The following is a 26,304-nucleotide window of genomic DNA, read 5'->3' on the forward strand; positions in this document are numbered from 1 at the left end:
GTAACTTACACATCTGTGAAGGCACCATTAATGCTGAAAGGTACATACAGGTTTTGGAGCAACTTATGTTGCCATCCAAGCAACGTTACCATGGACGCCCCTGCTTATTTCAGCAAGACAATGCCAAGCCACGTGTTGCATCAACATGGCTTCATAGTAAAAGAGTGCGGGTACTAGACTGGCCTGCCTGTAGTCCAGACCTGTCTCCCATTGAAAATGTGTGGCGCATTATGAAGCCTAAAATACCACAACGGAGACCCCCGGACTGTTGAACAACTTAAGCTGTACATCAAGCAAGAATGGGAAAGAATTCCACCTGAGAAGCTTAAAAAATGTGTCTCCTCTGTTCCCAAACATTTACTGAGTGTTGTTAAAAGGAAAGGCCATGTAACACAGTGGTGAACATGCCCTTTCCCAACTACTTTGGCACGTGTTGCAGCCACGAAATTCTAAGTTAATTATTATTTGCAAAAAAAAAAAATAAAGTTTATGAGTTTGAACATCAAATATGTTGTCTTTGATTTGCAAATCATTGTATTCCGTTTATATTTACATCTAACACAATTTCCCAACTCATATGGAAACGGGGTTTGTAGATAATAAAAAAATTAAATCTGATAAATCTATGGATAAAAAGCAGAGCCTGGCGACGAATGCGCGTTTATCATAACTCTCTCTCCCTCTCTGTCTCTGCCCCTTCCTCACCAATGCTGCTGCGTGCACAATTTGTTTTGTTTTTAACCCCTTTTTAACCCTGAACGTACGTTGAAAATACACGCAACCCTAACTCAAAATGCCGGACATTTGAGGCATTTAAGAAACACCGCAAAAGAGGACGTATGGTCAGTCTATTCTAGCCCGTTAGCTGCTAGTATGCCGTGTGTTGTGCCTCGGTGTGCATTGTTTACACAACGTGCATTACGCTACTTAATATGTCCGTGTGGAAACTTGTTCGGTACACCTCCGAACCGAACCAGAAACACCCGTACCGAAACGGTTCAATACAAATACCCGTACTGTTACACCCCTAGGATGGGGAGAGGCAACACACAGTTGACAGGAGGGGTACTTTGCACTGAAATAGCCGAGAGTCATCACAAACAAGCACACTCCACCAAGGGCGGACCTTGTTCCCATCTTCTCCTTGTTGGGTATCAAACACAACTAACCCGCCGTAACGACGCAAAGCTCACAACTTCGCTGATTGAGACGGGTCAATAAATGCTCACATCCCAGAGCACACGTGCACACACTCACACACCGGCCTCAAGCTCTGCTGACCACACGCTTTTAAGTGTTTGACCCCATCAATGCCACCCTGGACATTTTCTGTATGTTGCCTGGCCTCAAGTGAGTGCTATTGATCCCTTCCGTGGGAGGAATGAAACAGCTTATCCATTAAGGTTGAGTCGGCCTACCGTCTCTCTGCTACTTGTAGGAGATGGAGAGCAATGGAGGGATCGAGATGGAAGAAGAATGATGAAGGGAAAAGACGGACACATTGCAAAAAAGTTGGCATTTTTACCACTGTGTTACATGGCCTTTCCTTTTAACAACACTCAGTAAACGTTTGGGAACTGAGGAGACACATTTTTTAAGCTTCTCAGGTGGAATTCTTTCCCATTCTTGCTTGATGTACAGCTTAAGTTGTTCAACAGTCCGGGGGTCTCCGTTGTGGTATTTTAGGCTTCATAATGCGCCACACATTTTCAATAGGAGACAGGTCTGGACTACAGGCAGGCCAGTTTAGTACCCGCACTCTTTTACTATGAAGCCATGCTGTTGTAACACGTGGCTTGGCATTGTCTTGCTGAAATAAGCAGGGGCGTCCATGATAACGTTAGATGTCAACATATTTTGCTCCAAAACTGTCAAGACTTGGACTATGGCGTGGTTTGTTCTCCCGTGGTGCAAATGAACATTTGGACCAGACACATACTTGCCAACCTTGAAACCTCCAATTTCGGGGGGTGGGTGCAGGGGGCGTGGTTGGGGCGGGGGCGTGGTTGGGGCGTGGTTAAGAGGGGAGGAGTATATTTACAGCTAAAATTCACCAAGTCAAGTATTTCATATATATATATATATATATATATATATATATATATATATATATATATATATATATATATATATATATATATATATATATATATATATATATATATCCCCGCGACCCCGAAGGGAATAAGCGGTAGAAGATGGATGGATGGATGGATGGATGGATATATATATATATATATATATATAAATATATATATATATATATATATATATATATATATATATATATATATATATATATATATATAAATAAAATAAATACTTGAATTTCAGTGTTCATTTATTTACACATATACACACACATAACACTCATCTACTCATTGTTGTGTTAAGGGTTGAATTGTCCATCCTTGTTCTATTCTCTGTCACTATCTTTCTAACCATGCTGAAGACCCTCTCTGATGATGCATTGCTGTGTGGCACGCACAAAAGTGCTTTCATCAAATGCACTAGATGGCAGTATTGTCCTGTTTAAGAGTGTCACAACATTGCTGTTTACGGCAGACGGACTGCTTTACTGTAGACGTTCTTTATATTGTGGGAAAGCGGACTCAGGTCCGCATGGAGCTGGAGGGGGCGTGGTCTCCAGCTCCGCCTGCATTTCGGGAGATTTTCGCGAGAAAATTTGTCCCGGGAGGTTTTCGGGAGAGGCGCTGAATTTCGGGAGTCTCCCGGAAAATCCGGGAGGGTTGGCAAGTATGACCAGACATGGCGTGAAGGTGAAGACATATTTAATTTTACTATAACAAAAAGAACAAACTAAAGGCGCGCACAAGGCGGAAGTACAAACTTGACAAATGAAACCAATACTTGCACGTGGGCAAAAAACTAAGGACATGAACAAAAGTTGCTAACTGTGGCATGAATCGAAAAAAACTTACTTGGACAGGGCATGAAGTACGCAGAGGTAAACAGACTGTGACAGGGGTATGATTGCGGGATGTCGTCAGAAAGACAAACTGAAAACAATGAACTTAAATACTACAGACATGATTAACGAAAACAGGTGCGTGACTCAAAACGTGAAACAGGTGCGTGACGTGACAGGGGAAAACTAATGGGTTGCTATGGTGACAAACAAGAGTGCACAATGAGTCCAAACGTGAAACAGGTGAAACTAATGGGTAACCATGGAAACAAGACATGGGAGTGAAAAGCCAGAAACTAAAGAGTCCAATAACTAAACAAAACAAAACATGACTAAAACAAAACATGATTACACAGACATGACAAAAACCTGTATGCACCTTTCAGCATTAATGGCGCCTTCACAGATGTGTAAGTTACCCATGTCTTGGGCACTAATACACCCCCATACCATCACACATGCTGGCTTTTCAACTTTGCGCCTATAACAATCCGGATGGTTCTTTTCCTCTTTGGTCCGGAGGACACGACGTCCACAGTTTCCAAAAACTATTTGAAATGTGGACTCGTCAGACCACAGAACACTTTTCCACTTTGTATCAGTCCATCTTAGATGAGCTCGGGCCCAGCGAAGCCGGCGGCGTTTCTGGGTGTTGTTGATAAATAGCTTTCGCTTTGCATAGTAGAGTTTTAACTTGCACTTACAGATGTAGCGACGGACTGTAGTTACTGACAGTGGTTCTCTGAAGTGTTCCTTTACACACTAATGTCACTTTTTGATGCAGTACCGCCTGAGGGATCGAAGGTCACGGGCATTGCCACTTACGTGCAGTGATTTCTCCAGATTCTCTGAACATTTTGATGATATTACGGATCGTAGATGGTGAAATCCCTAAATTCCTTGCAATAGCTGGTTGAGAAATGTTGTTCTTAAACTGTCTGACAAATTGCTCACGCATTTGTTGACAAAGTGGTGACCCTCGCCCCATCCTTGTTTGTGAATAACTGAGCATTTCATAGAAGCTGCTTTTATTCCCCAATCATGGCACCCACCTGTTCCCAATTAGCCTGTTCACCTGTGGGATGTTCCAAATAAGTGTTTGATGAGCATTCCTCAACGTTCTCAGTCTTTTTTGCCACTTGTCCCAGCTTTTTCTAAACATGTTGCAGGCATCAAATTCCACATGAGCTAATACTTGCAAAAAATAACAAAGCTTTCCAGTTCGAACGTCATGTATCTTGTCTTGTTTACACGTCACACTTTCAAGCCCTATTGTTAAATGTGCTCTGCTGTGCGCAACAGCGGAGAAATTTATTTTTCAACAACTCAACATGCGTGTGTGCGCAATTTTCTAAATACGGTATAGGCTTCATGCTCTCAGATGCTAATAATACTTTGACATAGCAAGAGCCATCTTTTGTGCCAGCCAATGATGTCAATATTTAAACGGCTGATATTTATCCATGACAATATGGATAAGCTGCTGATGGTGTGTTTGACTTGGAAGCAGCTGGAAGGAGATAGCGTAAAAGTCCACTCTCAGAAGTAAATGCTGTACATTATCAGTACTAGGGCTGGGAGATACATCGAGTTTGTAAGATGTATCGATATATTTTTAAACAAGATATGAATAAAGAAAATATCAATTATTTCACGCTAAAATGACCAAACGCCGCTTATTTGTTGTGTTCCTTGTTCTCCCCCGATCCCCCTCCATGGGCTACTAAACATCCATGATTGGTTGGTTGTGTACTATGATGAGTCACGATTGGTTAGGGACAGGCCAATCAGAGGCAACATAGGGCGGGTCATCGAACAAGGAAGGGAATTAAAAAGTGCCTGCCTGCAAATTTTTTTTTTTTAATCTGAATTTGATACATTTTGTATTATTTGCACAGCTATGTTATTTATTTTACGTAGAAATCATATTTTTCTATTTTATTTATGTTATGTAATTATGAATGTGGAGGGGGGCGGGGCCTGCCACGGAACGGGGTGTGCCAGGATCGGCCTCGAAGACAGGAACAGGTGAGTGGATGGCCAAGGTGGGCCTTGTTATCTAATCACTTGTCGCCTTTATTAGCAGCAGCCGGAATGAGACACGGGGTTGGGGTTGGAGTTGGAGCTGCTGCCCCGAGCACGTCCCCAGATGCAGCGCACGGAACCTCCTCAGGTCCTGGCACACCCCGTTCCGCGGCAGGCCCGCAGGCTACGCCCCCCTCCACAATGTACTACTTAAACAGTTTATTTTCTGTGCTGTTAATACCCATCTAGACTAGCTGGGTTTAATACAAGTGCCACTTACTATTTACAGTACAGTTGGCATTCACTTCAATTTCACTGAATATCGCTCAAAAATGAATATATTTATATGTATTATTTCACCGGAAAATATATCGTATATCGAGTTTAAGTAAAAATATATCGAGATGGACTTTCTCGTCCATAATCAGTACATTACGTCATACAACTACTGGTACTGTAGTTGTGTGTATGACATTTTATTGTATTGTTTTTGTACAATATTTATCATCTAAATTTTATTTGATCATGTTAAATGTTAAAATCGTGCGGCTTTAGGGGACCAAATACAAATTTAATTGATTGCAGTTCCTGTCAATTGGCGGCCAATGTTTTTGAGATACGAGGTCAGTCATAGAACCAATGAAGCTCATAAGTTGAGGTACTACTGTATTTCCATATTTGCACACTTTTTTGTCCATTGCCTCTCCTTTGGCAGGAAACACACCCGTACACATGGCATATGATGGATTAATATTACTCATTAGTAATCACATCAGGGTTTAAAATCACTTTTCTTCCCTGACAACACTTAGGACATGTGTGAGTGCAAACCATCATTAAACACAATTCGCACACACTTTACAACCATGGCTTTGAGTTAATGGATAATCTCAATTATGTACACGCTCACGGATGACTCATTATTCCGGAGTATGCATTATGGGTAAAGGCTGAAAGAAACCCATCCAATTAATTGAAGTTGAACTCACTGATCGTGTTACTGGTAATGATATTGGTATTACAGTGGCATACAGTTGCAATACGGGGCATCACATAGTTACAGGTTTTACATTTTAACATGTCCAAAAAGGAGTCATAACCTAGAATTTCCAACACATTTGTTCACTACCTGTGTTTAAATATGTAACACAAACATGTGTTTGTGTTACATATTTGACATCATATGGACAAAGATAAGACCTTCTGGAGGAAAGTTCTGTGGTCAGATGAAACAAAAATTGAGCTGTTTGGCCACAATACCCAGCAATATGTTTGGAGGAGAAAAGGTGAGGCCTTTAATCCCAGGAACATTGGGCCTACCGTCAAGCATGGTGGTGGTAGTATTATGCTCTGGGCCTGTTTCGCTGCCAATGGAACTGGTGCTTTACAGAGAGTAAACTAGGATTACCTCCAAATTCTTCAGGACAACCTAAAATCATCAGCCCGGAGATTGGGTCTTGGGCGCAGTTGGGTGTTCCGACAGGACAATGACCCCAAATACACGTCAAAAGTGGTAAAGGAATGGCTAAATCAGGCTAGAATTAAGGTTTTTGAATGGCCATCCCAAAGTATTGACTTAAATGTGTGGACAATGCTGAAGAAACAAGTCTATGTCAGAAAACCAACAAATTTAGCTGAACTGCACCAATTTTGTGAAGAGGAGTGCTCAAAAATTCAACCACAAGCTTGTGGATGGCTACCAAAAGCGCCTTATGGCGGTGAAACTTGCCAAGGGACATGTAAGTAAATATTAACATTGCTGTATGTATACTTTTGACCCAGCACATTTGCTCACATTTTCAGTAGACCCATAATAAATTCATAAAAGAACCAAACTTCATGAATGTTTTTTGTGACCAACAAGTATGTCGAACCCAGGACCTTCGTATTGTGAGGCGCATGCACTAACCCCTGTGCCGTGCTGGCCTTGAGTCATACTTGCCAACCTTGAGACCTCCGATTTCGGGAGGTGGGGGTGGGGGGTGGGGGGCGTGGTCGGGGGTGGGGTGGGGGCATGGTTGGGGGCGTGGTTAAGATATATATATATATATAAAAAATACTTGACTTTCAGTGAATTCTAGCTATATATATATATATATATATTTTATTACATATATATATATATATATGTATATATATATATATATATATATATATATATATATATATAATACATTATTATTTATTTATATATATATATATATATATATATATAAATAAATAAAAGAAATACTTGAATTTCAGTGTTCATTTATTTACACATATACACACACATAACACTCATCTACTCATTGTTGAGTTAAGGGTTGAATTGTCCATCCTTGTTCTATTCTCTGTCACTATTTCAGAACACACACATTATACAAATATACATTATAAAATCAATAAGAAAACGGGAGCTCTAATTAGGGAGTCTGAATTAGGATCAGAAGTTCCTATATAAACATAGCGTACTCAAGTCGCCATTTTGTATTGATTACTGCAGCTGTGCACTGGATTCATTCACAAATGCAAACTACAACTCACAAACACTTTAGAGTTAGGCTCCACCATCAGAATTTGTACTTAAACTTATAAAGATCACATGGATATTATTCAGTGAGTTGATTCACCAAAACTAACCTGTTATACAGGAGGAAAAAGCACACCGGACGTTTCAATTGTTCACAGACTGGTCGCGCTCATCAGAATGACAAGACACTTCCGGTCTGCAGGTGATAGCATTCAATTGGGAAGAAACGCCATACTGCCCCCTACTGACCAATGTGAATACTGATAAATGTGTAATGACAGCTCCAAAAACGAATTCAAGCCACAAAATAAAATAAATAAATCAACACAAAAATGTGACACATTATGGATGGGTCACATATACATGTACAGTAGATGGCAGTATTGTCCTGTTTAAAAGTGTCACAACATTGCTGTTTACGGCAGACGAACTGCTTTACGTATACCAAATGCTGTTGTTGTGTGTTGTTGCCGCGCTGGGAGGACGTTAATGAAACTGCCGTACAATAAACCCACATAAGAAACCAAGAACTCGCCCTCGATCATTAGCTGTTTAAATTGTGGGAAAGCGGACGTGTGAACAGGCTGTCAACACGTCACTCGGGTTCGAAAACCTCCGCCTGAATTTCGGGAGATTTTCGGGAGAAAATTTGTCCCGGGAGGTTTTCGGGAGAGGCGCTGAATTTCGGGAGTCTCCCGGAAAATCCGTGAGGGTTGGCAAGTATGCCTTGAGTACAACAGTCAGTTACAAACTACATAGATGTTGCTGGAAAAAAAATGTGTTGATATGACCTCTGCTACCACAAGCATCTTGACAGAAATCAATAATCTAGTTCAAATGACCTGTCCAGGAATTAACTGTTGACTTCTAGAAAAGACTAAATCAGGTACAGATTTGGCTTGCTTCTTGTGTTATACATAAATACAGCCTTATACTAATTATTTTTCAGACAAATGACACAAAAATATCATTGATGATTTGAACAAGCATTGCATTGACAATGGATGTTGTGTAGACCAGACCGGACCATATCCTTCAGTCCAGATCTTTAAACTACAAAGATCCCTTTCATGATAAACACATTCCTGTCGTCCAGAAATCAAAACTCCTGCATTGACCAGATTAAACCCCATTTTTAATTTAGATTAATCACAGTAAATATCTTTCTTGCAGAACTTAAATTCACTTTCGAAAAAAGACCTCAATAGTGCTATTTTCAGTCAGAATGTCATATACTAACTTTATTGTTTTACTTAAATGCACCTCATTTATTTGATTTAAAGTTGGTAACGTGTTATCTAAAACAGTCCTTTTCAACCTTTTTTGAGCCGAGGCACATTTTTTGTGTTGAAAAAATCCGGAGGCACACCACCAGCAGAAATCATTAGAAAACAAAACTCAGTTGACAGTAAAAAGTTGTTGTCGCAATTGTTGGATATGACTTTAAAGCATAACCAAGCATGCATCAATACAGCTCTTGTCTCAAAGTAGGTGTACTGTCACCACCTGTCACATCACGCCCTGACTTATTTTGAGTTTTTTTGCTGTTTTCCTGTGTGTAGTATTTTGCGCTCCTATTTTGGTGTCTTTTTCTCTTTTTTTGGTATTTTCCTGTAGCAGTTTCATGTCTTCTTTTGAGGGATATTCCCCACATCTACTTTGTTTTAGCAATCAAGAATATTTCAGTTGTTTTTATCCTTCTTTGTGGGGACATTGTTGATTGTCATGTCATATTCGGATGTACATTGTCTTTGCTCCACAGTAAGTCTTTGCTGTCGTCCAGCATTCTGTTTTTGTGACTTATTTTGAGTGTTTTCCTGTGTGTAGTGTTTTAGTTCCTATTTTGGTGGCTTTTTCTCTTTTTTTGGTATTTTCCTGTAGCAGTTTCATGTCTTCCTTTGAGCGATATTTCTACTTTGTTTTAGCTATCAAGAATACTTCAGTTGTTTTTATCCTCCTTTGTGGGGACATTGTTGATTGTCATGTCATGTTCGGATGTACTTTGTGGACGCCGTCTTTGCTCCACAGTAAGTCTTTGCTGTCGTCCAGCATTCTGTTTTTGTTTACTTTGTAGCCAGTTCAGTTTTAGTTTCGTTCTGCATAGCCTTCCCTAAGCTTCAATGCCTTTTCTTAGGGGTACTTACCTTTTGTTTATTTTTGGTTTAAGCATTAGACACATTTTACCTGCACGCTGCCTCCCGCTGTTCTCGACATCTACAAAGCAATTAGCTACCTGCTGCCACCGACTGATATGGAAGAGTATTACACGGTTACTCTGCCGAGCTCTAGACAGCACCGACACTCAACAACAACACATCATTTGCAGACTATAAGTACTGGTTTGCTAAAATATTTTTAACCCAAATAGGTGAAATTAGATCATCTCCCACGGCACACCAGACTATCTAGTTGAAAAACACTGATCTAAAAGTTCTGTCGGGTTTTTGCCAACAATCCCATTAGTCGGAGTCTCCTTAGTCCCTACTGATCTTAGCACTTGGGTATGCATTGACCTGATCAATGACTGTAAAACAACCCTGGCGGCCTTTCAGGTAACCATCAATAGCGAGTGTAAACGAGCATGTGTGGTTAAAATAAACTGCATGATCGATCGGTATTTATACATGACTAATGTGTAATCTGTATAAAATAGGCTGGAACAAACAACTCTTGTCAGACGAGTTAAAAATAAAATAGTTCACCGCTCACAACTCCGGACATTACCAACACATTTTTGACTTTAGAAGGGAAGACAAAAAGATTAAAGGGATGAAGGACGAACGGAGACAGAGGAGATAAAATACAACGATAAGAACAAAATCAAGGTGGGGAACTGCAATGGGTGAAACAAAAGCTGTTTTGGTTGTGTTTGTAACCTTCAGCTGCCATGTCAATTAAATCAGGGGTTCTTGCACCATAACTGTCAGGGTTGGTATACCTTTTCAAGCACTTTCAAGATCAATTTCCCAGTTTTTCCAGTACCCTTCAAAAGGCGAAACCCTGACGTGCGGTGAGGTTCATGGCTGGTGAGGCACTGACTTCATCACAGTCAGATTTACAAACATATGAACCCTAAAGAGTATCTTATTCCCCATTTGATTGGCAGCAGTTAACGGGTTATGTTTAAAAGCTCATACCAGCATTCTTCCCTGCTTGGCACTCAGCATCAAGGGTTGGAATTGGGGGTTAAATCACCAAAAATGATTCCCGGGCGCGGCGCTGCTGCTGCCCACTGCTCCCCTCACCTCCCAGGGGGTGATCAAGGGGCAAATGCAGAGGACAAATTTCACCACACCTAGTGTGCGTGTGTGACAATCATTGGTACTTTAACTTAACTTTAACTTTACACATACAAACTGTAGCACACAAAAAAGCACATTTAATTTTAAAAAAAACGTTATTATGGTCTTACCTTTACTTATAAATGAAGTCCATGCGCAGCTCCTTTTGAACAAAAGCATCGATAACTTGTTTATAGAAGTCTTCCTTATCTTTCTTCATTTTTAAAAGTCTCTCTGTCTCGATGGAGATTGTCGGAGGCAGATATTTACATATATCCGAATTTAAGTGTTACTTCTTTTATTTCATAATCATATTACAAAACAGCTAGTGTTTTTCTTCCAATTGTGGTCTTTTGGTTGTCTGCAACATACTGTGTGCTTAAACCTTGAGTGAGGAATGTAAGAAAGAGAGATACTCCTTTCTCTTATCTAGCCTTATGTCCAGGTGCGGAGGACAATGGGCATGTGTTTTGGCTGGAGGGACAAGACTGCGAGGGTGGGAGGGAGAGGGACTTAAGAGGCGAGAGGGTTTTTCAAGGGGGGTGTAGACCATCTTAGCGGCGCGATTGAATGTTCTATCCTGGACTGGTCTCAGTATGTTTACAAAGCTTTGCAAATATATTACAAAATACCTATTCTGTCTCTGGTGGTTTTTCAACTCAGCTTTAAGTGTCGTAAAGAGCTTGGGAGCGACTTGTGACTTGAATTCCCTGGGAGGAACAACTGGTCCAAACGCAACAAGATCTTCCTTTAATTATTACCTCCTGCTTCGATTGAAAGTCCAGTTTAGAAAACTGTTTTATTTTAGATATGTAATCCTCCATGTTAAAAGTTCAGGCAAGAGGAAAAAATAAACGATCACTTCTTCTGCAGCCGACTAGTCGCATGAATGATCTCTGGGCTCACTACCGCCCTCTACCACCAAGAGGCGGGATTACTGCGAGCCTCACCCAGTGCTTCTTTTGCAGCCGTTTTATGATTGCTCAGCACAAGAAATACGTTACACACATACAGTTGTTGACAAAATACACTGTACATTATATACCTCAGCTAACTAAACTATGGAAATATATAATATAATTCATATAGCAATACGGTGTCACTGCACAGCAGGCCAGCAGTTAGCCGAGTCATTGCGCAATCCATGGTGAGGCTCAACTGGCTGCTGACTCATTGCAAGTCTCTTCTCAGTATTTGAACGGCAAATGTGAAAATTCAGCGATTTTGAATAAAAATAATCTAAAACTGGTGAAGTTAAATGGAAAAGAACTTTATAGTATAACCACTGGATACATTGAACAATTTAATTTTTTAAATTTCTTTTTACATTTTTTTTTTCCATGATGGCACGTGAGGCCCCGCCTCACCTGCCTCACCTGACTGCACTTCCCGAATTTCTCCCGATTTCCACCCAGACAACAATATTGGGGGCGTGCTTTAAAAAGGCACTGCCTTTGCGTGCCGGCCCAGTCACATAATATCTACGGCTTTTCACACACACATAAGTGAATGCAATGCATACTTGGTCAACAGCCATACAGGTCACACAGAGGGTGGCCGTATAAACAACTTTAACACTGTTACAAATATGCGCCACACTGTGAACCCACACCAAACAAGAATGACAAACACATTTCGGGAGAACATCCGCACCGTAACACAACATAACAAATACCCAGAACCCCTTGCAGCACTAACTCTTCCAGGACGGTACAATATACACCCCCCGCTACCACCAAACCCCCGCCGCCCCCAACCCCGCCCACCTCAGTGTACTCGGCGCTGAGTTTGAGCATGTCCCAAATTCCAAGCTGCTGTTTTGAGGCATGTTAAAAAAAAAAAAGCACTTTGTGACTTCAATAATAAATATGGCAGTGCCATGTTGGCATTTTTTTCCCCATACCTTGAGTTGATTTTATTTTGGAAAACCTTGTTACATTGTTTCATGCATCCAGCGGGGCATCACAACAAAATTAGGCATAATAATGTGTTAATTCCACGACTGTATATATCGGTATCGGTTGATATCGGAATCAGTAATTAAAGGGGAATATTATCACAATTTCAGAAGGGTTAAAACCATTAAAAATCAGTTCCCAGTGGCTTATTTTATTTTTCGAAGTTTTTTTCTAAATTTTACCCATCCCGCAATATCCCTAAAAAAAGCTTCAAAGTGCCTGATTTTAACCATCGTTATATACACCCGTCCATTTTCCTGTGACGTCACATAGTGAAGCCAACTCAACAAACATGGTGCATAGAACAGCAAGTTATAGCGACATTAGCTCGGATTCAGACTCGGATTTCAGCGGTTTAAGCGATTCAACAGATTACGCATGTATTGAAACGGATGGTTGTAGTGTGGAGGCAGGTAGCGAAAACGAAATTGAAGAAGAAACTGAAGCTATTGAGCCATATCGGTTTGAACCATATGCAAGCAAAACCGACGAAAACGACACGACAGCCAGCGACACGGGAGAAAGCGAGGACGAATTCGCCGATCGCCTTCTAACCAACGATTGGTATGTGTTTGTTTGGCATTAAAGGAAACTAACAACTATGAACTAGGTTTACAGCATATGAAATACATTTGGCAACAACATGCACTTTGAGAGTGCAGACAGCCCAATTTTCATCAATTAATATATTCTGTAGACATACCCTCATGTCAGCAGGCCAGGGAAGCTAGGGTCGATATCTTTCTCTTGATCATCTTCGGTGGCATAAGGGACGGTGTGAGCCAAGACATCCAGGGGGTTTAGCTCGCTCGTCTGCGGGAACAAACTGCCGCTATTTCTTGCCGTGCTACCGAGGTCCTTTGTCCCTGAATTGCTCACACACTCCGGCAGATTCAATGGGGGTCTGGCGGCAGATTTCTTTGACTTTATGGTTGGAAATGCATCTGCTTTGAGTGTCGCAGGATATCCACACATTCTTGCCATCTCTGTCGTAGCATAGCTTTCGTCGGTAAAGTGTGCGGAACAAACGTCCAATTTCTTGCCACTTTGGCATCTTTGGGCCACTGGTGCAACTTGAATCCGTCCCTGTTCGTGTTGTTACACCCTCCGACAACACACCGACGAGGCATGATGTCTCCGAGGTACGGAAAACAGTCGAAAAAACGGAAAATAACAGAGCTGATTTGACTCGGTGTTTGAGAAAATGGCGGATTGCTTCCCGATGTGATGTCATCGCTCTGAGAGCGAATATTAGAAAGGCGTTTAATTCGCCAAAATTCACCCATTTAGAGTTCGGAAATCGGTTAAAAAAATATATGGTCTTTTTTCTGCAACATCAAGGTATATATTGACGCTTACATAGGTCTGGTGATAATGTTCCCCTTTAAGAGTTGGACAATATTGGAATATCGGATATCGGCAAAAAAGCCATTATCGGACATCTCTAGAGTAAAGATAACATGTCTCCTATTTGTGCAGATATTTACAAAAGCTTTGGTATTTTAGCCCCAGATTGTAAAATCCCTGAATGAAATAACCAAATATAAAATTAATTTACTGTACGGGACGACACTGGTAAAGATGGGAGAGTGTCTATTATGCTCATAGAGGACAAAAAAATCAAAACGCAAAGAAGTCAGAGACATACTTAAGCATGTTTGAACTAGAGTACTCGGATTAACGGCTTGAGTGCATACAGGATGTTTGGAACACAATATAATTGTGCAGTGCGATACTGACATTTAACTTTGGAGATAAGAGCGTGTCCAATTAAAAGCTCCCCAAAGGAGCTATTTAAAAAAAAAAGGTAACTTTTCTTACACCATCATATGCTTTCCTCTGATCTGTTCCCCCACCTTTGACAAACCCTTAAAGTAGGGATGTCCGATAATGGCTTTTTGCCGATACCCGATATTGTCCAACTCTTTAATTACCGATACCAACCGATACCGATATCAACCGATATATGCAGTCGTGGAATTAACACATTATTATGCCTAATTTGGACAACCAGGTATGGTGAAGATAAAAATTAATAAAATAAGATAAATAAATTAAAAACATGTTCTTCAGTAAAAAAGAAAGTAAAAATATATAAAAACAGTTACATAGAAACTAGTAATGAAAATGAGTAAAATTAACTGTTAAAGTTTATGTTGCGTTTGACCAGTTGTTCCTCCCAGGGAATCCAAGTTTCTGGTCGCTCGCTCCCAAGCTCTTTACGACACTTAAAGCTGAGTAGAAGAACCACCAGAGACAGAATAGGTATTTTGTAATATATTTGCAAAGCTTTGCATATACATTGAGACCGGTCCAGCATAGAACATTCAATCGCGCCGCCAAGATGGTCTGCCCCCCCCTTGAAAAACCCTCTCCCCTCTTAAGTCTCTCTTCCTCCCACCCTCGCAGTCTTGTCCCTCCAGCCAAAACACATGCTCACTGTCCTCCGCACCTGGACATGAGAAGAGATAAAAGAAGGAGTATCTCTCTTTCTTACATTCCATATTCATGGTTAGCACGCAGTATTTGCAGACAACCAAAAGATCACAATTGGAAGAAAAACACTAGCTGTTTTGTAATATGATTATGAAAATAAAAGAAGTAACACTTAGGGGCGGCGTGGCGCAGTGGCAGAGTGGCCGTGCGCGACCCGAGGGTCCCTGGTTCAATCCCCACCTAGTACCAACCTCGTCATGTCCGTTGTGTCCTGAGCAAGACACTTCACCCTTGCTCCTGATGGGTGCTGGTTAGCGCCTTGCATGGCAGCTCCCTCCATCAGTGTGTGAATGTGTGTGTGAATGGGTAAATGTGGAAGTAGTGTCAAAGCGCTTTGAGTACCTTGAAGGTAGAAAAGCGCTATACAAGTACAACCCATTTATCATTTATTATAACACTTAAATTCAGATATATGTAAATATCTGCCTCCGACAGTTAGTACTATTAGTGGACCAGCATCGAGCACAATCATGTGTGCTTACGGACTGTATCCCTTGGTGCACTAATTGTAAGTGTATATTGTGTTTTTTATGTTGATTTAATAAAAAAAATAAATCCATTTTCCATCCATTTTCTACCGCTTAATGGATGGAATTTTTTTTTTTTTTTTTTTTTATTAAATTATTTAAAATAAAATAATAATAAAACAAATGAATAAGACCACCCACAAAACGGCGTATAAAGAGACATTTGGAAAGTGGTTTGAAGACGATCTGTAAAACATAATCTTTGCAACATTTAGACCAAAGAACCACCATTACCGTATTTACCAGGCCATAAGGCGTACTGCCGATGAATGGTCTATTGTCAATCTTTTCACATCTATAAGGCACACCGGATTATAGGGCGCATTAAAGGAGTCATATTTATTTAATTTTTTTTCTAAATGTAAAACACTTCCTTGTGGTCTACATAACATGTAATGGTAGTTCTTTGGTCAAAATGTTGCATAGATGATGTTTTACAGATCATCTTCAAGCCGCTTTCTGACAGTCGCTTCAGGATGCGCCGTTTTGTGGGCGGTCTTATTTACGTGGCTCACCTTCGGCAGTGTCTTCTTCTCTTTGTTATACCGGTGTAGCGTGCAAGGACGGGAGTGGAAGAAGTGTCAAAAGATGGAGCGAACTGTTTTAATGACATTCAGACTTTACTTCAATCATTAACGGAGCAGCATCTCCTCATCCGGAAACAACAACATGGAAATGTGTCCCGTGAAAAAACGTCCGACCGGAAATCTCTAATAACTAAAGTTCCTTGGGTGAATAATGTAAACTCACTACACCAGTATGTTTTAGCGCTTTCATGGCGAGTTTACTGACAGATATAAGAACTTTACACTACTTTATATTAGAAATGGCAACAGCGGAGGATGAATGTCACATAACAAGAAGATAGAGAAAAAGAAGAAGCTTATCGACTACGTATTTGGGATCTGCATGAGTTCTGAAAAATTGTGTGCATCTGCCTTTGTAGTCCGTGGCGACACCGTAGTCGATAAGCTTTGTGACATTCATCCTCCACTGTTGCCATTTCTAATATAAAGTAGTGTAAAGTTCTTACTTATATCTGTCAGTAAACTCGCCATGAAAGTGCTAAAACATATCGGTGTAGTGAGTTTACATTATTCACCCAAGGAACTTTAGTTACTAAAGAGTTCCGGTCAGACGGTTTTTCACGGGACACATTATTATTGCGGTACTATACAAATACCAGTATACCATACAACCCTATAACCCGGTGCGCCTAATGTACGGAATAATTCTGGTTTTGCTTACCGACCTCGAAGCATGGACTACGGAGAACTTATGCAGATCCCAAATACAGATCAACAGGTACCAACGTACTTTATACACACACCACAATAATACTAGTAATTTGAAACGCAGTACAGTCTTTCAAGCAGTGCGGCTTCATAGCTGACCAAAGTCGTACTAAAACATTTTGATAGATTTTGAGCGCCGTGTGTAATGTTCTATATTTTCAATGGAACACATAAAATGTTGGTGTTGTTTACTTGAGTCATCTTGCAGTCTACACGTATCTCTTATGTGTGACTGCTATCTACTGGTCATCATGTACCAAATAAAATAGCTTCGAGGACAGTAAGCACAACCAGAATTATTCCGTACATTAGGCGCACCGGGTTTAAAGGTGCACTGTCAAGTTTTGAGAAAGAAAAAAAAAGGATTTTAAGTGCGCTTTATAGTCCGAAAAATACGGTTAATGTTATTGTGGAGGGGGGGCGTGGCCTGCGGCAAAACGGGGGGGGGGGGTAAAAGGACCGGCCTCAAAAACAGCGACAGGTGACTGGTTGGCCCAGGTGGGCCTTGTTATCTAATCACCTGTCGTCTTTATTAGCAGCAGCCAGAACGAGACACAGAGTTGGAGTTGGAGTGGGAGCCAGAGAGAGCGAGAGAGAGACACGAAGAAAGAGAAAGACATTTTGCTGGAAAGCAAAAGCCTCTCCACATTTATGCAAATAAAAACAGTGTTGTAACCTGAAATTCGGGCTCTCATGGCAGTGTGTGGTGGTCCGAGGAACCCACTAGAGGGCAACCTCTACAGTTATGTGGACCACAAGTAAGTGTTTTATACAAACCCCGTTTCCATATGAGTTGGGAAATTGTGTTAGATGTAAATATAAACGGAATACAAAGATTTGCGAATCATTTTCAACCCATATTCAGTTGAATATGCTACAAAGACAACATATTTGATGTTCAAACTGATAAACATTTTTATTTTTTTTGCAAATAATCATTAACTTTAGAATTTGATGCCAGCAACACGTGACAAAGAAGTTGGGAAAGGTGGCAATAAATACTGATAAAGTTGAGGAATGCTCATCAAACACTTATTTGGAACATCCCACAGGTGAACAGGCAAATTGGAAACAGGTGGGTGCCATGATTGGGTATAAAAGTAGATTCCATGAAATGCTCAGTCATTCACAAACAAGGATGGGGCGAGGGTCACCACTTTGTCAACAAATGCGTGAGCAAATTGTTGAACAGTTTAAGAAAAAACTTTCTCAACCAGCTATTGCAAGGAATTTAGGGATTTCACCATCTACGTTCCGTAATATCATCAAAGGGTTCAGAGAATCTGGAGAAATCACTGCACGTAAGCAGCTAAGCCCGTGACCTTCAATCCCGCAGGCTGTACTGCATCAACAAGCGACATCAGTGTGTAAAGGATATCACCACATGGGCTCACGAACACTTCAGAAACCCACTGTCAGTAACTACAGTTGGTCGCTACATCTGTAAGTGCAAGTTAAAACTCTCCTATGCGAGGCGAAAACCGTTTATCAACAACACCCAGAAACGCCGTCAGCTTCGCTGGGCCTGAGCTCATCTAAGATGGACTGATACAAAGTGGAAAAGTGTTCGGTGGTCTGACGAGTCCACATTTCAAATTGTTTTTGGACACTGTGGACGTCGTGTCCTCCGGACCAAAGAGGAAAAGAACCATCCGGATTGTTATAGGCGCAAAGTTGAAAAGCCAGCATCTGTGATGGTATGGGGGTGTATTAGTGCCCAAGACATGGGTAACTTACACATCTGTGAAGGCACCATTAATGCTGAAAGGTACATATAGGTTTTGGAGCAACATATGTTGCCATCCAAGCAACGTTACCATGGACGCCCCTGCTTATTTCAGCAAGACAATGCCAAGCCATGCGTTATATCAACGTGGCTTCATAGTAAAAGAGTGCGGGTACTAGACTGGCCTGCCTGTAGTCCAGACCTGTCTCCCATTGATAATGTGTGGCGCATTATGAAGCCTAAAATACCACAACGGAGACCCCCGGACTGTTGAACAACTTAAGCTGTACATCAAGCAAGAATGGGAAAGAATTCCACCTGAGAAGCTTAAAAAATGTGTCTCCTCAGTTCCCAAACGTTTACGGAGTGTTGTTAAAAGAAAAGGTGATGTAAAACAGTGGTGAACATGCCCTTTCCCAACTACTTTGGCACGTGTTGCAGCCATGAAATTCTAAGTTAATTATTATTTGCAAAAAAAAATAAAGTTTATGAGTTTGAACATCAAATATGTTGTCTTTGTAATGCATTTAATTGAATATGGGTTGAAAAGGATTTGCAAATCATTGTATTCCGTTTATATTTACATCTAACACAATTTCACAACTCATATGGAAACGGGGTTTGTATGTAGAAAAACAAAGTGGGTTTGTCACAAATCTGTGGAGTAAAATCTGACGCAGAGTAGGATCTAATGTAAAATATGAATATATCAGTGTATGTACAGTATGTCATTATTTCCTCATAAATGCCAATATAAAATACCCTTCTATCAATCTGTCACAATCAATTAGAGTTAATGCCAAATTTCTTAAATTTTAATGTCGTCTGAATACATCACTTTCTCTCCAGGTCTTATTTGAGCCACTCAGGTGTTTATTTCCAAACTTCAGACTGACCTGATGTTTGCCAGCACTGCAGAATCTAAAGTGAAGAGTGTTATTAATGCTTTTCGTAATGACTGTGGTCCCGACTCATTAACAAGCTCCTCCCATGTAATTCCTCACCTGTCTCACAGTCATTCTAAATTCATGAGGTGAAATCTTGCATAAAGCTCCAGAGCAGAGACAAATGTATTCATAGCATTTTATCTGCATATTTTAGGATGTTTTTTTAATGTGTGTTCGTCTTGAACCTGACTGTACATGTCTTTGTAAGGGCATGAACCTACAAAATCAGCAGAGGGATTAAATAATTACTAAACCCACAGTATATACAGCCATGGTCAAAAGTTTACATACACTTGTAAAGAACATAATGAACATAAAACTAAAGTTTATTTCGATGTTAAGATGGTCTTTTTAGTGGCACTCTGAATTAACATGAAAATACATAATGTGGGTACACATTACGATGAAAATAAAACACTAAATAGCTAAAATATATAAACGTTGCTGTTACGTACGAGGGGAGTAGACGGCACAGACCACAAGGGGGCTTAGTAGCTCTATGTTTCATTATATATATATACACAGTATATACATACACTTGTAAAGAACGTAATGTCATGGCTGTCATGAGTTTCCAATAATTTCTACAATTCTTATTTTTTTGTGATTGAGCAACTGGAGCACATACTTGTTGGTCACAGAAAGCATTCATGAAGTTTGGTTCTTTAATGAATTTATTATGGGTCTACTGAAAATGTGAGCAAATCTGCTGGGTCAAAAGTATACATCCAGCAATGTTAATATTTGGTTTCACTGCAATAAGGCGCTTTTGGTAGCCATTCTCGGAGGCAGATATTTACATATATCCGTATTTAAGTGTTACTTCTTTATTTTCATAATTATATTACAAAACAGCTAGTGTTTTTCTTCCAATTGTGGTCTTTTGGTTGTCTGAAAAATACTGTGTGCTAACCTTGACTATGGAATGTAAGGAGGAGAGATACTCCTTTTATCTCTTCTAGTGTCCAGATGCGGAGGACAATGGGCATGTGTTTGGGCTGGAAAGACAAGACAGCGAGGGTGGGAGGGAGAGAGACTTTATAGAATAGAAGGTTTCCATATTTTAGATCAGACCATCTTAGCTGCGCGATTGAATGTTCTATGCTGGACTGGTCTCATTATATTTACAAAGCTTTGCAAATATATTACAAAATACCTATTCTGTCTCTGGTGGTTCTTCTACTCAGCTTTAAGTGTCGTAAAGAGCTTGGGAGCGACCAGAAACTTGAAATCCCTGGTAGGAACAACTGGTCCAAACGCAACACCATCCACAAGCTTCTGGCAAGCTTCTGGTTGAGTTTTTGACCACACCTGTTGGCAAAATTGATGCAGTTCAGCTCAATTTTTCTTTAATCTGACACCACATGGCCAAAGATAAGACCTTCTGGAGGAAAGTTCTGTGGTCAGATGAAACAATAAATTGAGCTGTTTGGCCACAATACCCAGCAATATGTTTGGAGGAGAAAAGGTGAGGCCTTTAATCCCAGGAACACCATACCTACCGTCAAGCATGGTGGTGGTAGTATTATGCTCTGGGCCTGTTTTGCTGCCAATGAAACTGGTGCTTTACAGAGAGTAAATGGTACAATGAAAAATGAGGATTACCGCCAAATTTTTCAGGACAACCTAAAATCATCAGCCCGGAGGTTGGGTCTTGGGCGCAGTTGGGTGTTCCAACAGGACAATGACCCCTAACACACGTCAAAAGTGGTAAAGGAATGGCTAAATCAGGCTAGAAGGTTTTAGAATGGCCTTCCCATTGTGTGGACAATGCTGAAGAAACAAGTCCATGTCAGAAAACCAACACATTTAGCTGAACTGCACCAATTTTGTCAAGAGCAGTGGTCAAATATTTAACCAGAAGCTTGTGGATGGCTACCAAAAGTGCCTTGTTGCAGTGAAACTTGCCAAGGGACATGCAAGCAAATATTAACATTGCTGTATGTATACTTTTGACCCAGCACATTTGCTCACATTTTCAGTAGACCCATAATAAATTCATAAAAGAACCAAAATTCATGAATGTTTTTTTGTGACCAACAAGTATGTGCTCCAATCACTCTATCACAAAAAAATAAGAGTTGTAGAAATGATTGGAAACTCAAAACAGCCATGACATTATGTTCTTTACAAGTGTATGTCAACTTTTGATCGCGACTGTAGCTGGTAACAATATTGCAATCAATACAATTAAATAAGGGTGCACAGTAAATCATTGAATCAGTCAGATATGAAGAATTATGATGCTACACCTGATAACCAATACAAGAAAAAATACTCCAATGAGACAAGATTACCCATATTGGTGGTTCGGGGGAGCAAATCAAGCGCTCCTTTTCCCCCCTCAGCTCATTGTAAACAAACACGGTGTCGACTTCTTCAGAGTTTCAGACAAAGATATATTGGGTGTTATTTCCGCCAAATGTTCTGTAAACATTCCGCAAAAAAACAATGCATTTCAACACATCAAACCTTATCAGCCACCGGAAAACCACCGCATCGCTACGAAGGCGTTTCGAACGGCAACAAAGACGCCTGCTCCTGAAGAAGCTACCCCAAAGCCAGTCGCGAAGAAAGCTGTGCACAAACTACACTTGAGTCTAAATTTACTAAGCAATACAGGGGTGTCAAAGTCATTTTAGATGGGGGGGCCACATGGAGAAAAACCTACTCCCAAGTGGGCCGGACTGGTAAAATCACGGCAGGATAACTTAAAAATAAAGACAACTTCAGATTGTTTTTTTTGTTTAAAAATAGAACAAGCACATTCTGAAATTGTACGAATCATAATGTTGTTGGGGTTTGTCTACACTTACATGTTGCGGGTAATAGTATTCTACCTTTATTTGGAGTTATTTATATTTTCTGAATAAATAATGTGATAATGTTCATCAGTCAACTCATTGGTGTTAATTTGCAGTCTATCAAGATAAAAAAAAATCAGATTACAGTATGTTATTTATGTCATTCCCTCTGCTGCAGGAGGGAATGGTGGAACAGCTACGGGCAATCTGCAATCAGAGCACCTGGATCTAATGAGGCTCGACAGTATAAAGACTAACGCAGCTGACGATCCAGCGCTGGAACGTAGTTCTCTGTCTTCAGTAAGCTTCGCATCTCTGGCTCCTTTCCTGTGTTTGCTCTCCGTATTCCTCTGCTCCTTGTGCTCACCTGTCCCTGTCGTTTCCCTGTTCCCACATTATTTTTGGAAGTGAGCTGTGCGCCTCACTTCCCTCGATCCCCCTCTGGACTCTGACCGCCTCCCTCAATCCTCGACTCCCTTCGCTTTGGACACGGACCTCAAGACGCCTCTCTCCTGCCCCACGGACCTCCCGCTTGGATCACAGACCTTCTCCCGCCCAGCCCCTTTGGACTTGTTTGCCTTTCCAACCAACACGCACTTACAACAACCTCCTGGTAATATTTCCTTGTTAGTTCCTGCACATAGTCTTGCATGCACACACATGGTAGCATACACACTCCACTCACTCATCAAGCTCAATAAATCCCCATTGAGCAATACTTCCAGTGTCGCGCTGTCTCCTTCCCCCCTGTCGTACATAAGTTTGATCATTTTCCTGGACTGATACTGTACTAACATCATGTGGTTTATTTTGTACATATGTAGCATCATCTACAAAGATACAAAGAATTGTGCTATTGTGGCATCTAGTGGACACATTTAGAACAGCTGTTTCTTTCATTCAAAAATTTCAGGTTAATTTCTATACTTAGCAAACTCATCCCGCGGGCCAGATAAAACCTGTTCACGGGCCTGATCCGGCTGTACGTTTGACACCCCTGAAATAATAGATGAGTTTTGTATGAGTCTTGAAAAGCAGGAAGATATCTGGATTGATACTGGCTTGGGAAAAAAACTGTGCATACCAAAAATCAACATCGCATGGCTGCGCAATGAAAGACATAACTAAACATGTTGTGAAATGTGTCTTTTTATGGACGAAACACATCCAAAACAACAGCAATTATTGATTTTCCTGGGTTTTTTTTATTTAAAAACGATGGATTTCAAATGCTTCACACTCGGCTGCGAACCGATCCACTGAGAGCTGAAGATCCTGGCCAGATGAAGCCATCAGGACCACATCATCTGCAAAAAGCAGAGACCTAATCCTGCAGCCACCAAACCGGACCCCCTCAACGCCCTGACTGCACCCAGAAATTCTGTCCATAAAAGTTATGAACAGAATCTGTGACAAAGTGCAGCCTTGGCGGAGTCCAACACTCACTGGGAACGGGTCCGACTTACTGCCGGCAATGCGGACCAAGCTCTGACACTGATCGTACAGGGAGCGGACCGCCACAATCAGATCTGGATAGTTTCGCAGCTGAGTGTGAGGCAACTGGGATGGGAATCAGCACCTCCAAGTCCGAGTCCATGGTTCTCGCCCGGAAAAGGGTGGATTGCCATCCCCGGGTTGTAAAAAGCAGAGACCTAATCTTGCAGCCACCAAACCAAATCCCCTCAACGCCCTGAATGCGCCTAGAAATTCTGTCCATAAAAGTTATGAACAGAATCTGTGACAAAGGGCAGCCTTGGCGGAGTCCAACCCTCACTGGGAACGGGTCCGACTTACTGCCGGCAATGCGGACCAAGCTCTGACACTGATCGTACAGGGAGCGGACCGCCACAATCAGATCTAGATCGTTTCGCAGCCGAGTGTGAGGCAACTGGGATGGGAATTAGCACCTCCAAGTCAGAGTCCATGGTTCTCGCCCGGAAAAGGGTGGATTACTACTTGCAAAAAGCAGAGACCTAATCTTGCAGCCACCAAACCAGATGCCCTCAACGTCCTGACTGCACCTAGAAATTCTGTCCATAAAAGTTATGAACAAAATCGGTGACAAAGGGCAGCCTTGGCGGAGTCCAACCCTCACTGGGAACAGGTCCGATTTACTGCCCGCAATGCGGACCAAGCTCTGACACTGATCGTACAGGGAGCGGACCGCCACAATCAGATCTGGATCATTTCGCAGCCGAGTGTGAGGCAACTGGGATAGGAATCAGCACCTCCAAGTCCGAGTCCATGGTTCTCGCCCGGAAAAGGGTGGATTGCCATCCCCGGGTTGCAAAAAGCAGAGACCTAATCTTGCAGCCACCAAACCAAATCCCCTCAACGCCCTGACTGCACCTAGAAATTCTGTCCATAAAAGTTATGAACAGAATCGGTGACAAAGGGCAGCCTTGGTGGAGTCCAACCCTCACTGGGAACGGGTCCGACTTATTGCCGGCAATGCGGACCAAGCTCTGACACTGATCGTACAGGGAGCGGACCGCTACAATCAGATCTAGATCGTTTCGCAGCCGAGTGTGAGGCAACTGGGATGGGAATTAGCACCTCCAAGTCAGAGTCCATGGTTCTCGCCCGGAAAAGGGTGGATTACTACTTGCAAAAAGCAGAGACCTAATCTTGCAGCCACCAAACCAGATGCCCTCAACGTCCTGACTGCACCTAGAAATTCTGTCCATAAAAGTTATGAACAAAATCGGTGACAAAGGGCAGCCTTGGCGGAGTCCAACCCTCACTGGGAACAGGTCCGATTTACTGCCCGCAATGCGGACCAAGCTCTGACACTGATCGTACAGGGAGCGGACCGCCACAATCAGATCTGGATCATTTCGCAGCTGAGTGTGAGGCAACTGGGATGGGAATCAGCACCTCCAAGTCCGAGTCCATGGTTCTCGCCCGGAAAAGGGTGGATTGCCATCCCCGGGTTGCAAAAAGCAGAGACCTAATCTTGCAGCCACCAAACCAAATCCCCTCAACGCCCTGACTGCACCTAGAAATTCTGTCCATAAAAGTTATGAACAGAATCGGTGACAAAGGGCAGCCTTGGTGGAGTCCAACCCTCACTGGGAACGGGTCCGACTTATTGCCGGCAATGCGGACCAAGCTCTGACACTGATCGTACAGGGAGCGGACCGCTACAATCAGATCTGGATCGTTTCGCAGCCGAGTGTGAGGCAACTGGGATGGGATTCAGCACCTCCAAGTCAGAGTCCATGGTTCTCGCCCGGAAAAGGGTGGATTACTACTTGCAAAAAGCAGAGACCTAATCTTGCAGCCACCAAACCAGATGCCCTCAACGTCCTGACTGCACCTAGAAATTCTGTCCATAAAAGTTATGAACAAAATCGGTGACAAAGGGCAGCCTTGGCGGAGTCCAACCCTCACTGGGAACAGGTCCGATTTACTGCCCGCAATGCGGACCAAGCTCTGACACTGATCGTACAGGGAGCGGACCGCCACAATCAGATCTGGATCATTTCGCAGCCGAGTGTGAGGCAACTGGGATGGGAATCAGCACCTCCAAGTCCGAGTCCATGGTTCTCGCCCGGAAAAGGGTGGATTGCCATCCCCGGGTTGCAAAAAGCAGAGACCTAATCTTGCAGCCACCAAACCAAATCCCCTCAACGCCCTGACTGCACCTAGAAATTCTGTCCATAAAAGTTATGAACAGAATCGGTGACAAAGGGCAGCCTTGGTGGAGTCCAACCCTCACTGGGAACGGGTCCGACTTATTGCCGGCAATGCGGACCAAGCTCTGACACTGATCGTACAGGGAGCGGACCGCTACAATCAGAT

At 41.8% G+C, this 26,304-nt stretch overlaps 1 protein-coding gene across 4 annotated transcripts in view; it reads right to left on the reverse strand.

Annotated features, from left to right (window-relative positions):
• LOC133617274 (SH3 and PX domain-containing protein 2A-like) overlaps positions 1–26,304 on the reverse strand; it is a 339,411-nt gene that overhangs the window by 169,167 nt on the left and 143,940 nt on the right. The gene's annotated exons all lie outside the window — the stretch shown is intronic.

Source organism: Nerophis lumbriciformis, linkage group LG16, assembly GCF_033978685.3.
Source record: "Nerophis lumbriciformis linkage group LG16, RoL_Nlum_v2.1, whole genome shotgun sequence".
In the NCBI taxonomy this organism is placed as follows: Eukaryota; Metazoa; Chordata; class Actinopteri; order Syngnathiformes; family Syngnathidae; genus Nerophis; species Nerophis lumbriciformis.